General features: G+C 40.7%; 2 long non-coding RNA genes and 1 pseudogene across 2 annotated transcripts in view; 2 read left to right on the forward strand and 1 right to left on the reverse strand.

The window, feature by feature from the left end:
* Positions 1–2,547: 2,547 nt before the first annotated feature.
* LOC121014700 (uncharacterized) overlaps positions 2,548–13,741 on the reverse strand; it is a 12,327-nt gene continuing 1,133 nt past the window's right edge. Inside the window, exon 3 of the long non-coding RNA XR_005783374.1 lies at positions 2,548–3,557. This is a non-coding gene — a long non-coding RNA (uncharacterized LOC121014700). The remainder of the gene's footprint in view (positions 3,558–13,741) is intronic.
* Positions 5,608–5,778, forward strand: LOC121014922 (uncharacterized; annotated as a pseudogene).
* The window catches only part of LOC121014701 (uncharacterized), a 12,266-nt gene continuing 8,677 nt past the window's right edge, over positions 10,153–13,741 (forward strand). Inside the window, exons 1-2 of the long non-coding RNA XR_005783375.1 lie at positions 10,153–10,468; positions 13,221–13,304. This is a non-coding gene — a long non-coding RNA (uncharacterized LOC121014701). The remainder of the gene's footprint in view (positions 10,469–13,220; positions 13,305–13,741) is intronic.

The following is a 13,741-nucleotide window of genomic DNA, read 5'->3' on the forward strand; positions in this document are numbered from 1 at the left end:
CTCACTGTGGGGCAATGGAAACCTTGAAATTGATCACATTGGCTACATAGGCTAATCTCTAGACTTTGAACTTGTAAACGTTCCTATGATGCTCTCCAGCTTTCTTATCTCTTTGTGGTGGAACGTGTTTATCTGCCTAGACTTAAAATTGTTAATGATTAACTGGTAGAAACTAAAGGTCTAATTCTTTTAGCAGTTTCCCCAAAACAGATACTTTCCCTCCGTATCCAATATTGCGCTGATTTTCAGAAACTTCTCTTTCAAATTGTAAGATCAGTCCCTTTGGAAAGTGCTTTTTTATTTCTTTAGCTCAAAGAAGTGCTGTGTTGTTGCTTCAGGGTAACACATTAACAGCCTAGTCATAGTGCCTCAGTGCAATTATCATCACAGTCTCCTCTGGAGCCCAACTGAGGAACCAGCAGGCAACCATGGCAAAGAGAAAGCCATGAGAGGGTGTTTTCCCTGGGGGAAGAAAAAAGATGACATTTGAAGCACTGTGAGAGGGAAAAAGACAATTACCCTTCATACCCGGCAACCCCAGGTAATTAGTTTTAGTGATTACAGTACACCAAATAGGTACTGTATGATACGTTCGTTCTCTGAGGTCTCAACATTTTTGTAAATGTATGACAAGAATTAGGAACCAAATAGATGGTATTAAGCCATTTTCTGTGTCAGTAATTAGTCAATAGTAGTTGGGAACAACCTCTTACCAGACTCTTAGATTACAAGTAATGATGACACCACACCTGCTCTCCAAAATGATCCAGTCCCCCCTCCCCCAAGAAAAGGAAGAAACCAGGATTAGTTCCAAACAAACAAACATAAGTAGCTGAAGGAGAAGATGTATTTAAATGAAGGCTTCAAAGGCATGGAATTCTTTGAATAAGAGGAAAGTAAGTACTGTAGTATAGAAAAACAATAATTCCCAACTGTCCTTGCTAAGGTTTATTTATTTTTTTTTAATGTTTACTTATTTTTGACAGACAGAGAGAGAGAGCGCACACATGCATGGGTCAGGGAGGGGGGAAGGGTCAGAGAGAGGGGAACAGAGGATCCAAAGTGGGCTCTGTATTGACAGCAATGAGCAAGATGTGGGACTCGAACCCATGAACCACAAGATCATGACCTGAACCAAAGTTGGATGCTCAACCAACTGAGCCACCCAGGTGCCCCAAGCTCAGGTTTCTTAAAAGCAGGGCCTAAAATGGGGATCCTTCTTCCAGTGGTTTCTTGGTTTGTGCTCTCAGGGAAGGGGGTAAAGGAAAAGAATAGATCTAGGAGGGAAAAAGCTAAGCAAGAATCCAATCTTAGCTGGAGACTGGTTTAGTATGGCTCCCACTGGGACAGACACCCTGGAGCACAAATTGCACCTGAGTTAGGTCCCACCTTGAGGTGAAGGGGCTGGCCTATGCCCGTCTGTCTTCTGCCATGGTCTGTTAGGGTGAGTAGGTAGGCTACACAGAGATCCCAGGTTGTCTGGGGCAGGGTGAGTGGGCGATTCTCCAGAATGGGGGCAGCTGTGAGTTGTTGGCAGCTACAGGATGGGTGTGCCGGCTGGTAAAGAGGGTCTAGGTAGGGCACCAATGGCATCAACTATACCAAACATGTCTTAGATGAATAGCATCAGGCCACCACTCGGTACTCAGAGCAAGAAGTTGGCTGCACAGAGCAGTGGCTGAACGTGATAGGAAGCCACCGTAGACATTCACTGAAACCCATTCCCATCTCATTAGAACTAAAATCCTTCCTGTCTGGAAACACAGAAGATAAAGTTAAAGCAATAGTACGATTCTCAGGTAATGAATTAGACGAATGTGGGCCAGATGCTTACCAGCTCTTCCAAGCTTTATAACATGGAGCAAGTTACTCACTTTCCCTAAACCTCAGTTTTCTCATTTACAAATTAATAAATATAAATAGGGGCACCTGGCTGGCTCAGTCAGTAGAATGTGCAACTTTTGATCTTGGGGTTATGAGTTCGAGCCCCATGTTGGGTATGGAGATTACTTAAAAATAAAATCTTTAAATAATAATAATAATAAGTATAAATATAAATAAACTTATCATAGGAGATAATAATACTACCTTGGTTATGGGGTGAGTATTAAATGAGATCTTATATTTTCATGAGGTTAGCCCACTACCTGGCATATACTAAAGGCTCCATAACTGAGGGTTAATAATTATTAATTTAGAGGGCAATTTTCCACGTTGATCAGAATTGTAAAGTGATGCCACATCAATGGGAAATCCAATAATTATACCAACACCTAACCTAACACGTCTATGGTACTTTGTAGGTTATCAAGTGTTTTCACATGTATAGTGTCATGGTCCCCGTTTTACAGGGGAAGAAACAAAGACTTGACTCAGAGAGCCCATCAGGTAAAGCCCCGGAACTACTACCACAAGCTGGAGATCTCTTGTAGATCTGGCTTTCTGGGTTCTCACAAAGTTCCCCAAGCTCCCGGGGGAGCAGATTTGTCAGCTTATCCAAGGGATTGAATGACCCCCAAATTTCATGTAAGGAAGTGGTACTTAGTATTTTATCCATCCTGGAATGAAGGAACCATTTTAATCAACAAGGGAGCATCACATATTTAATGGCTTTCCAAAGGTTTAAATGTTGATTTATCTGTGTTGCTGTCAGAGCCAGGCTCATTGCTAATCCTTACTCACATAAGCTTAGCACATGGACTGGAAAGAACTGTACTTTTTAGTCTGAGAAGCAGGATCCTTAAGCCAAAAGCAGGAAGGGGCAGCAGGAGACTCAACTCAGATGACCTCTGCTTCGTCTTCCAACTCAGAAGTTAGCCAACAGAAGTGAAAAAAACCTAAAATTTGAATACACGTTGCTTTGCAAAGTGCCATTGATGTCACCACACAGACATTTGGAAAAAGTGAGGTAGATCCTAATTTTCTCTTCGAATAGTTCAAAAGCAAAAAAAAAAAAAAAATTCTTTTCCATTTTAAAACTACATGCTAGTAAACAATTTAACTAACTTTTTTTCCCTACTGAATGTTTTTGAGTATCATGTAGTCATGCCTGTAGTAAAAATACAACTTAATCCACAGAGGTGAGTCATTTTTTTTAAGTCATAACTTTACTTGGTAATCTGTTCCTAAGCGTTGTCATTTTCTCTTCCAGGAATTTATTCTTCATATTGAACCTAGACCATTCCTCTCAAAATTGTCTCTTATTTTGTTTCCAGAAAAAATAGAGAACATCGTTAGTACCAAACTCGAATGAAAAGTATACCTTTGTCTATTGTGAAATATTAGTCTACTCCCTCAAATGTCTCTTATGCAATTCAAATAATCACAAATTCCTCACTTCTTCATCCCCTCCTTAGGTATTATTGTTTATACATACATGATAGCCACTGCTTCCAAAGTTCTAAATAATTAGGAGTTTGTGTGATCCAGGATTGGGACTGTCTTTTCAAGTTCTTAGTCAAAGATTCTCAGCAGACAGCCTGATTCAGGGCCACCTGGGCAACAGCCATCCAAAATATTTGGAAGGCTCCAGTCTCCTCTGAGCAGAGTGGTTAAGGCTGTGGGAAGAGAAGTAGACAGATCTGGGTTTGCGTTCCAGCTATGCCACTTACTGATTGTTCATACTTGGGTGGTAATTAATACCTTTGTGCTTAAGAAATGAGGCTAATCATGGCACCCATTTCATAAAATTCTTATGAAGAAAGAATGAGACAAAACTATGAAATAATAGACACCCCAAGAATAGTAGTGATTGTCAGAGTAAAATTCTGTTCTTCTTATCATCTCATGGTCATCTGTCACTTGCCTGAGTTCTACTGGTTAATGAAACAATATAAGACTTGAGTTTACATATACCTCTTTCTCATCGTTAGTTTTCCCTTTTGAATACACATTCAAATGTAATGTTATTGACATTCCCAGACTGAAAATATATTTTGTCTCCCTTGAGTCATTCAGAGAACCTTTTGGCTACATTGCATCCAGTTTGAAGTATACTAGTCATCTGAGTGTACTCAAGGCTTTAGGATACGCAGAAGAAAAAGTCAGTCTTCTAGGAAGCCACTTTTGTAGTAGCCATGTAATTGATCTCTGGTCTAGGTTCTGAAACAAATTAGTTCAGAGGGAAATTCAGCAGAGAGCAAATATCATTTAGATTTAGAATAATAGAAACCTCCAACGTCATAGTTGGAAGAAACCTTAGATGTCATCCCCACTTGATGCATAAATTCTCTTCACAGTGTCCTTAAAAAGTAACCATTCAGTTCAATCGAGTTCAGTCAGGCAGCTTGACTTGGTAGAAAGTTTTCCCACATTTTGAGCTAAAATATTCTCCATTATGATGATGTCTACTCATTGGTTCTCACTTTTCCCTTCACATCCCTATACCCCCGAGGGAGAGTGTAATACCTCTGCCACTGGACAGATCTTTCCTATTGAAAACATCCATCTGGTCCTTGCTACATGCTCTTTACCATTTTCAGAAATTGACATTTTAAAAAGTAAATATCCCCAATTCTTTCATTAAAATGAAAAAAATTACTTTGCTCTTTTTTTTAATTAAAAAAAAAAACCTTAACATTTTTCTATTTTTGAGAGAGAAAGAAAGCACACTAGCAGGAGAGGGGCAGAGAAAAAGGGAGACACAGACTCCGAAGCAGGCTCCAGTCTCTTAGCTGTCAGCACAGAGCCCGATGTGGGGCTCAAGCCCATGAACTGTGAGATCATGACCCAAGCCAAAGTTGGAGGCTTAACCGCTGAGCCACCCAGGTGCCCCCAAAATTGCTTTGCTCTTAAAGTAATCACTGTGAATACCACTGTAAGAAAGAGTTACATACACACACACACACACACACACACACACACACACATACACACACTTTTAAACCCCGCCCCAACCACCATTTTGTAGCCTCAAACCTGTAATCATTTTTCTCCGTATTCCTTTTGCTTTTTTACCCAGCAGGACTAAAAGAGACTTTAGATACTTGGGGCTAAAAATATCGTAGCATGCACTGAATATTGCCCTTCTATAGGTAGCTTCATATGTATTGTGTCTTATTTGGAACAGTAGCTTGTTTGGACACGCCCAATTACCGGAATCAATGAGGTCCGCATGCCATTCTCAAAGATTCCCTATTCTAACTTCTTCTTTCCCAACCCTATTTAAAGCATATAACCACACAGGTAACTTTGGAGACCATCATGGTTTTCTCCAATTACAGAGAGACATTTGGACTTATATGTTCCTTAGCTTGACGAGTGTTTCCGGTTTCAGAGGGGAAATTGTTCCACTGAAAGAAATTGCTGAGGTTTCCCTTTATATTTTATGACACTACATCAATATAGATAAACATATTTAAGAAAAAAATTGAAAGTAAAGAGAGTACTACTATTGCCATAGCGGATATTGGTAGTAGAACAGAAAGAGCCACCACAGAGTGAAGTGATTCTTGACAGGTGGGCAAAGTTCCTTATTTAGTATTCAAGTTAACGTACTTTTGAGAAACAGTAAATAAATTGGGAGGACCTCCATGGCATGTATGATCACTATTCTAGTGTCCTGAATGGGAAAAACATTAACTTCATGCCCTATAGAATATGGTGGTCAGCTTTGCGCAGTGGCAGTATCGTAGCCAATGAAGTTTATCCGAGGCGCGATTATTGCGAATAGAATATGGTGGCCACATGCAGCTGGTTCATTTTGGAGAAGTCTCTGCTTAAAGATACACTGATGTATTGCTGCCAAAATGTTATATTATGTAGAATATCTTCTTAAAGCTCAAGGCTATTTTGATTTCAGCATTTAGGAGAAGTGGTAAGCAATTCAGATACATGACTTGCTCACAAGCTGCGAATATTTTAGACTTCTCAGGGTTGCTTAATCTAAGAAAATTCTAGCTTCTTGAGCATTACCTCCAGGAAAGTTGTTACAAATTCAAAGGCATAACATTGTTTCTTATATAGAATTATGGGATTTTGAGATAAATTTTCAGCCAGACTTTGACTTTTGGGATTCTCTTCCTCCCCCTTCTTCATATAAGGAATCTTCTAAATAAGAAATAAAATTCTAAATCTATCCAATGCCAAACATACAAATACATATACAAAAATATAAATACAAATACATAAACATACAATACTATCGTGTTGTTTTGTTTTATTTTTTAAGTCCATGCTATTCCCCTGGTTAAAAATATTGTAAGTTTGGGGTGCCTGGGTTGCTCAATCACTTAAGCATTGGACTTGGGCTCAGGTCATGATGTCTCAGTTTGTGGGTTCGAGTTCCATGTCTGCCTCTGTGCTGACAGCACAGAGCCTGCTTTGGATCCTCTGTTCCCCCTCTCTCTCTGCCCCTTGCTCACTCTCTTTCTCTCAAAAATAAATAAACTTTAAAAAAATATTGTGAGCTTAATATTCTCTTAGCATTCCTTAAAATTATTCCATTAAAAAATCATAATGATGCATAGGTGTGAGTGAGGCACCCTTATAAGACAAATTGCACCGTCCAGCTGTTGAGATGCTTGATGTCATTTTACCTTATTCTTGACATGTCACACTAGAAAAGAAAAAAAAAAAAAAGGAATCTCTGTACAATAAGATTGAGAATGTTACCTTACCAACTTTATACAACATGAAATCTTTTAAGAAATTTAGCAGAGAGGCACCTGGGTGGCTCAGTTGGTTAAGCCTCAGACTTGATTTTGGCTCAGGTTATGATCTCACAGTTTGTGAGTTCAAGCTCCAGGCCGGGTTCCATGCTGACAGCACAGAGCCTGCTTGGGATCCTCTCTTTCCCTCTCTCTCTCTGCCCCTCCCCCGCTCGTGCACACTCTCTAAATAAATAAATAAGTAAATAAATAAATAAACAAATTAAAAAAAAAAGAAATTTAGCAGTTTATTGTAGTCTGTCCTAAGCACCATATGGTGCATATTTTCAAATAATGAAATACCTGCAGAAATACCATAATGGCTTGTTTTGGTTGGTGGCTTTGAGGCTTCTTATCTGTTCACAGGCTTTGCCAGGAATTTTCGTTTTCCTAATGTTATTCACAAGGTGTGACCGCTTGTCCCATTCATCATGAAGAACAATAGCATACTTATATTTTGTTAATGCCAAGGAAAATTCTTAGAGATGAATGTTAATAAACTCTGTCTACATGGCCACAGGTGGAGTCAAGATGTAACTAATGTTATGTTTATTTGACTAAGAAAGGGAGCCAAACTGGATAATTCCCAAATCTAATCAAACCAATTTTACTGGAAGTATCAGATTTTCGCTGCTTATTTTGGTCTTTATTCTACGTGGTGTTGAAAAGAGACAACTTAGTCTTAAGGCATAGATTTCAACCTATCTTAGCTGCTTACCCAATTGATGCAGAGAAAAATCCAAAAAATAATAAAGAAAAAAAATGCATTTAGGATACAAAGACATGGAGGGATCTGGTTCTTTCCTAAGTTTCCTTCCCGGTCTTGCTGTTTTTCCAAAGAAGCTTCAGAAAAAATTGCTAAATGTTTAATCCAGTGCTAATGACTAATAAAAATGACAAGATCATTCTTGACGAGTGGATTAGATCTATTTTTATTCTACCCAGTCACACAATATCTGCTTAATGGAAAGCCCCCTCCTGTGTTCCTCAGTGATTAAAGAGACTTGCCCCAGAGGTAACATGGGAACTTCCTGGTTACATGAAGTTTGTACACAAGTTCTAACTTGAAATATTCCTCATCCAATGCTTAATTGTCTGCCATAAATTGGAAAAAGTAGCTGGGGACTTGGATTTATTCTGGGTTTGACCCTTCTCTGGAGGTTTTCAAAATTTTTCAGCATCCACTGACACACTATGAAGTTATGAGGTTATGAGTTATGAGGTTTGGGTCAACTCAAGATTTACCTGATTTTTTTATTTTAAAACCATTGTTGGTTTAAAATCATTCTGGTTTGGGGGCACCTGGGTGGCTCAGTTGTTTGAGCATCTGGCTCTTGGTCGCAGAGGGGGTCATAGTCTCTCAGTTCATGGGATCAGGCCCACGTCAGCCTCCATGCTGAAAGGACGGAGCCTGCTTGGGATTCTTTCTCTCCACCACTCATGCTTTCCCTCTTTTCCTCCCTCAAATTAAAGAACCAAAACATTAAAAAAAATTTTTAATAAAAATAATAACATAAAATCATTCTGGTTTTAAAGTCAAAATGGCCTCCTCAGCCATCCCTGTGCTTTCAGTAAGTGTACCTAAAATTCAACAATTTGATGCAAATAATTTAGAGCCCTGCCTCCAACAGCCAAGCAAAAGTCTCACGAAATATATTATCAGTAAAACTATCTTTGATATTAGCTACATATAGGATAGGTATATATACATATATATATATATATATATATATATATATATATATATGTAATAAAAAGGTAAACAAATCTTTTTGATCAAAAAGGTAAACAGATCATTTGAAAACTAAAAAGTATACTTAGGAGAAGAGTTAAGTTTCTTAAGGTAGATAATCAATATACAATAAAGCATGAATATTTATTTCAGAATGTTTCATAAAACTTTTTTTCTCATATGGAACGGTCACAGAATGTCACAAAATGTTAAACAGCCTTTTATAGACCAATCTCTTATGCCATGGGTAAATCCAATCAATCTTTCTGGTTTCTGTCGAAATAAATTTGGGGAAGGAAATACCAATTTTTGGACAGTCATAGAAGTGCTTCCATATATTACACTGAATTCTATCTGTAATTTCCAAATCAACTTCCTTGACTCCTTTTCCAGGTTACCATTCTACCATTGGATGGTTATTCTCAGAGCCTTCTCCCAAGTGTTTCTTTAGGGAGCCATACATTCCCAACTAGTTCATGCATTTGTTCATTAATTTATTCAATATTTATTGAGTATTTATTATATACTGGGCACTGGGGAACTTTTTTTTTTTTTTTTAAGATATAGCTCCTGCCTTCAAGAAGCTTATGGTTTTTAGGAAGAGATAAACACACAAAAAGAAAATTCACTATAGAGTGTGGTATACACTTACATAGAGGTTGGCTAGACTTTGTGAGAGCTTAGAGCAGGAACATGTTATCTGGGTTTGGGTGTGGGAGGGTGACCAGAGAAACCCTCCAGAAAAGAAGACACTTGAAAGAAGTTTTGGTGACCAAGTTGGAGTTACCTAAGTGACTAGTAATGAAAACAGTGATCCCATTTACCATGTGCCAGGCACTGAGCTGAACCCTTTACAAACATAAGCTCATTAGTCTTTAGTAATATAGAAGAGAATGATTTTTTTTTTCTCGTTTCATAGATGAGACAATGAAGGCTTAGAACTGGTCAGTGCGTTAAGCAAGGTATACAGCAAATAGGAGAGCTCTATCCAGGAGAGTGTTTCTGGCCAAGAAAACAGCATATGAGCAGGTCTTAAAAGGGGTAATAGTCTGACCTGTGTGAGCCCGGAGGTGGGACTGTGTATCTGACCCAAAACCAGCATGTGCGGCAGGGAGCGTGGCTGTTGTGTATAAGGAGTCTACAGCTGAGCAATGCGGAATCGCTAAGTTAAATATTTTCAATTTAATTCCACAGTTATGATAAACTCTTGAAAGATCCTACCGAGGACAAGAAAAACTTGAGTATATTTATATGTGAAGGCTTTAGTTCATCTTTTATTTTATTTGAGACCTGGTGTTACCAATTGGCATGACTTGAGTACCTCCCATTCCTCCAGTGATCATTTTGCACCTAACGTCCCCTCTGCTAATTAACATAGATTTCAGTGGTAGGATTTGAAGTGCTAAGTAACTCCCTCAGAAGTGTTGATCCCTCATTAGGGTTTTTCAAACGGTAACTAACCCATTTAGTTGGGTTAATCCGTGCCTGACTAGGACACTTCAGGTGCCTCCTCACTATGCAGATTAGACAGATAATATTTTAAAGCAAATCAACACAGAGACGATGTAACCGCCAGATGAAAGCTTACTAGTAAAAACAAGAGAGAAAAGTGTCCCTTTGTGTGGGTGTGGGTGTGTGTTTGAGGCAGTTGCCGCAAGGACGAGTGGAGACACGCTAGGAGTGAGGTGGCCCCAGTCATTTCCTTTTCCTGAATGGGTGTGCAGATGATGAGTTAGGAATGTGTGAGCCTCTGCACCCCTTTGTCTGAAAAGCCTCGTGACACGCTCTGGCTCCATAAACACAGCCATTATCCCTCATGCCTTTTCCACAGTTGGGCGGTGCTGACGTGGAGAAGTCAAGGCACAGACAGGCTGACACTGAGAAATGGGAGCAGTATCTGAAACAAAGGCTCCGGATGGCGTCATGTTTCCACGTGGCTGGCCTGGAGACAGATGGCACATTTGCTGGGCGCTGCTTGGGAGAAGGGGACTTATTCTGGGCTAAAGACAAAGCCCTGGCACCCCCCGGGACAAGCTGACAGGCAGGATGGCAGTGTGCCTCTTTCCGAGCAAGATCTGAAGGAGATCCGGTATGTATTCCTTTTGTGTGTGATGCCCTCAACTCAATCAATGCAGCACTTCAGGAACCACGTGGGATTCCTAGGCTTACAGAATCTCTTAACAGCTCAGGCCCCAACCCTCCCTCGCAAATGAGGGAGCACATCTGCACATACTCACATGAGTTTGTGTATACTTTCAGGAGGACCATGGATCTTCCCCGTTCCTAAAAGACTAGTGTCTTTCAGAGCAGCTTAAACTAGAATGATCTCTGAGGGCGAAAATATCAACAAAGTAAATAAATTTTCCATCATTTCACCTCATTTCAAATCAGATTTTCGCTGAAAATAAAACCAGAATTGTCCGGCCTTTGAGGTGTCTTACAGCAACGTGAACAGCCCTCATTTCTTTATTCCTAGTAATGTTTGGCTGAGGTTGGGGGCTACCCAGCAGGAATGCTAGGGAGGGGGTTCCTATACTGGATGGGAGATTGGACACGATGACCTATGCATGGGCCTTACAACTCTTGAGTCCATGAGCTTCCATTTACAGACACCCTTATGACTCCAGAGAAGGAGACTGCTGGAGAATCTCCAGGAGTCACAGAGAATTCATCTCCTCACAGGAGGGTCAAAGGTTGTCCGGAGAGACTTCAGGTCTCTACAGGGAATCAATTCTAAGAACATTGAGTTCAGTAACACGTGCCCATCAAGCCTGCTCGCTTCCTTAAGAAGCCCCTAGATTGGGGCCTGGGGGCTGGGACTGAGGGGCAGGAAGGGCAGGAAACAGGAGGCAGGCCTGGGGTCAAATTTCCTCCAGGACTAAGAAGACAGAGATGAGCAGTTGGGGTATTTGAGATCTGGGGGGCTACTCAGGGAGTGGAGTGCAGTTTTCCTGTGGAGTTTGTTATCCCCTCGTCACCTCCCAACCCTAGGCAAAGAGAGTCAGCATTCAAAGATGCTTATTTGAAGACAAAAAAATGCTTATACAAAGAAGAAAAAAATAAAACACACACATATAAACAGTAAGACAACACTGAAAGGGACAATGAAATGTTCCTAGTAAATTACTTTTGGGTTGTGAATTTATAGGTAATTTTGGTATGTTGTATTTTATACATATCTTTATATGGATAGTCTGTTTTCTACAACAAACATTATGACTGCTTTCCAACAAAGCAATCACAACATTTGTAGATACAAATTCTTATTTAGAAATACAACCCATCATTTTTGTTAAATGCGGGCCTGGTAAGACCAGATTAAATAACTCTGGGAGATAAGCAGGCTCTAGGCTTCTTTGGATGCCTTGAGATAATCACCAACGCCATGAAACACAGGCAATACATGGACAGGGTTTTGCATTCAACAAACTGAATCTTGCTTAAGGGAGTCTAAACACAAGCTGAGCGCATAATACTTTCAAACACAGTAACAGCCTCAGTGATGGAAAATCCCTTCTTGATTTGGGATTCCATCTCTTTGGACACCCTCTCTTTTTCCTGGCACAATTTCAGACTTCTCTTTCAAGAGCTGTATGTAGTCTCAGGAGAGGTTGGGAACAGCGACGTTGGCCACACCTTCTATTTCTGTTCTCATGGTGGCAGCCTAGCCTCGCCTCTCTGACCTCCTGCCTGAACTATTCCGAGAATCTCTACCCATTCTCTGCCTCCATCTCATCCTTCCCACACTGCCCAAACCAGAGTTTCTGTCTGTGATGCCACCTTGCCTGGTGAATCAACACCTCCATCTGAAATTCAAGAGCAGGTGCCCTTAACTCCTAGCCGTGATTTTCAACCAAGCTGTTCCTAACACAAATAACTTTGTATAGAAAGATCCAGGGAAATTAGAAGCAGGAGTTTCTTTATTGAAAAACATTAAACGATTCTCCCAAGCAACTGCAGACGGGTTGATCTTGGTTTGTATGTTCTCATTTCGGTCACACTGCCTTTCAGACTAGGCTTCCTGGTCCATAGGGGTAGAGATGGTATCTTCTAGCTCTTTCGAACCCTCCATTTCATTGATTGTAAAGCTGAGCACTGAGTAGATAGTTTATACATTCTTGACATGGTAGAGGCATGGTAGCCGAGGAAATCTGCTACTCTGCTATTGGAACGATTTCCAGGGGCCTAAGGATAGCGAACTCTTCAGAATTACAGACTTTGGACTCAAATCGTCTGCACACATCTGCCTACTGGACCAGCATCATGTGTCCTTTGCACAGTATGTCTGTTTCATTCCACAATCAGACCATGAACATTTAGTGAATGTTTGTTCATGCCAGCCCCTTGGTAGGTAAAGTGGATCCAAAGATGAACCAGGTATAGCCCCCGCCCTCAAGCAGCCCAAATCTACTAGAAAGTGAGATACACAAGAGTGACTGTGACACAGAATAATAAGTGCCTTTCAGACTGTGGCTTTGCACAAAGGGCTCTCTAGTCACAAAGGGGCTCGGGGGGGAAGTTGCAAAGGTCAGAAAACATTTGAATTGGGCTTTGAAGCAAGAGTGAGACGAAACCAATACAGACTCGAAGGAAGAGCATTAGAGGCAGAGGGAATGACACGTAAAAGTGCAGAGAGGTGAGAAGCAGATTACATATAGAGAAGCACACGCCTCCCATGTGGCTGGAACTACATGATGAGGTGGGAAGAGGGGAGCTGGCTTCAAGGAGGTAGGCTATAGGGAAGACCAGGGTGGGGAGGAGTGTGCAGATGGTGGGGAGCTGGGAGGGGTGAGGAGGGGGCTTCCTCTCCTGATTCCTCCTTTCATGTCATTTTCACGTAGCCCAGAGGTGACTGGGCTCTCTCTCGCCATGATGTGAGTCACTGCCTGTCTTCTCTGCCCAGGCCTGAGAGTGGCCTGATGGAGGTGAGTGCTGTTACTAACATGTTCCTTCATACACAAGTTTCAACAATTAGTAATAGATGAGGTCAGGCCCACTGTGTCACCAGCTGCCACAAAGCTGGCTCCAGAGTGCCATCAACTCTCCAACCTTGCCCGCAGACAGGTTCCTGCCTCAGGAAACAGGACATCATGCTCAGGAGGGACACACGAAGCGGAAAAATAGGAGGAAAGAAATTGCAAGAGGCTGGCCTGAGACTTCCCAGACAGGGAGTGGCTGTGTAAAGCCAAGATTTTCCCCAAACATTCCAGAACTGTCTATTGAGAAAGAAAGAAAGAAAGAAAGAAAGAAAGAAAGAAAGAAAGAAAAGAAAGGAAGGAAGAAAGAAAAGAAAAGAAAACAATGGAAAAGAAAGGAAAGAAAAGAAAAGAAAAGAAAAGAAAAGAAAAGAAAAGAAAAGAAA

Source organism: Herpailurus yagouaroundi, unplaced genomic scaffold, assembly GCF_014898765.1.
Source record: "Herpailurus yagouaroundi ecotype Mexico unplaced genomic scaffold, PumYag 203, whole genome shotgun sequence".
Classification (NCBI taxonomy): domain Eukaryota; kingdom Metazoa; phylum Chordata; class Mammalia; order Carnivora; family Felidae; genus Herpailurus; species Herpailurus yagouaroundi.